This window comes from Schistocerca nitens, chromosome 8 (genome assembly GCF_023898315.1).
Source record: "Schistocerca nitens isolate TAMUIC-IGC-003100 chromosome 8, iqSchNite1.1, whole genome shotgun sequence".
Taxonomy (NCBI): domain Eukaryota; kingdom Metazoa; phylum Arthropoda; class Insecta; order Orthoptera; family Acrididae; genus Schistocerca; species Schistocerca nitens.
In genome coordinates, this window is record NC_064621.1 from 632,072,112 (window position 1) to 632,074,154 (window position 2,043).

Consider the following 2,043-nt stretch of genomic DNA (forward strand, 5'->3'; position numbering starts at 1 on the left):
ATTGAAGAGAGAATCTCCTTTGTAGTTGCAGTCTTTCATTGTTGTACAGTAAAACAGCTGTGGCATGCATGTAGATTTGCACCAAGTATTTCGCAGCTGCGCTTGCATTTAAGGAGATATTATTTTCAATGCTATGTTAATGTGTTCTCTTATTTTTGCTCTTCAAATTGTGCTTTTCTGTGTTGTCATGTGAAATATTGTGACAATAATGGCGTGTGAAAAACGTAATACTAGGCTCCAAAGTAAACAGAGAAATGACAGTAAAGACGAAAGCAGTGTGTTAGCGACGCCGAGTAATTAATTAACTAATGTTCAAAGTAGTAATTTGGTAATTGTACATAGGGAAATGGAGCGGGCTGCAAATAATGGTGTAGGCAGTGAAACAATTAGTGAACAGGGAAGCATTATCGATCGATCGGTCGGCAATAGCTTTTCTCAGGAATTCGAAATGACAGGACACAATCTTGCAAATAGTGTAGATTCAGGTTTTGCGTCCTCGCCGTTTTCTCAAATAAGTCAAGACACATTTTCTGCTTTTCAAAATGAGAATATTGCCGGTTCAAAGGCATTGCCTAATAGCACTGAGGAACATGTTTCAGACACCAGTGCATTGTTATTACAATTAATGCAACAAATGGGACAAAAGCTTCAAAAGTTAGACATAATGGAAAAAAATCTTCAAACGTTAGACACAATGGAACAAAATCTTCAAAAGTTAGACACAATGGAACAACACCAGAGACAAACACAGCAAAAGCTTCAAAAGCTAGACACCACACTTGAACAAACGCGTGAAGATTTAACTACTGAGTTACATAACATTGAATCGAAATGTCAAAAAGTCTGTAATGTAAAAACACAAATTTGTCAGCATTTTCAACCTATTTTTTCGCGGCATGAAAATGCGTTACAGAATCACGTAGCAGCCATAAAAGAACTGCAAACCATTGTTCATGAAAATCATGAGACCTTGTGGGCTAAAATTGACTCAGTTTCATCCACCGATTCGGTTACGCTACTTGCAAAAACTCAAGAAAACTTAAAGGACACAGTAGATACGATTTCAACACAAATGGACACTCTGAAACTTGGTTCAGAAAAACACACTGAGGAAATAAGTACACTATCGGAGAAAGTAGTCGAACTTTCGGATCAGTTCACTAACTTACCTGCAAAGCTAGATGATGATCTGAGTGACACAAGACCTGTAGCCATCACTGACACAGAAGAGTATGAACAAATTAAGGAATTCAAAGAAAATCAGAATCAAATTAATACGCTATACAAAAGAGAAATCCGGGAAGTACAAGATCAGTTGGCACAGGTAATACAAAAATTACATATTTCAGAGGACACTCGCGCTCCAACATGGGAAGAGGGTCTTAGAAATACGGAAAAGCCACAAAATAATAACACAGGGAACCGCCGACACGACGTAACAATGACCGATATGCTACTCGCCGACACGATGATTTTGGCTATAAGCTGTTCATTACTACACGTAAATTCAAACATTTAAGAATTCTGGCAACGACATTCATCCACAAGCGTGGTTCCATCAATTCTCTCATTGTTTTAATCCCAACTGGTCATTAGAGCACATATTAGAATTTATGTGTGGCCACTTAGAGAATGAACCAGCTGAAAGAATGTGATTGGTCATTCACGATTGTCACAGTGAAGGAGAATTTTATCATGCCTTCCTCTCAGCATATTGGTCTCAAGCTATACAAGACCGAGTAAACCATAGAATCATAACGATGAAACATTTCGAACAATCTGAATTTTCCAGTCTTGCGAAATATTTTGAAGACATTTTGCACAAGAATCAGTACCTGTCTAAATTCAAATTAGTTCTACATCTATATCTGCATCTACATCCATACTCCGGAAGCCACCTAACGATGTGTGGCGGAGAGTACTTTCAGTACCTCTATCGGTTCTCCCTTCTACTCCAGTCTCGTATTGTTCGTGGAGAGAAACATTGTCGGTATGCCTCTGTGTGGGCTCTAATCTCTCTGATTTTATCCTCATGGTCTCTTC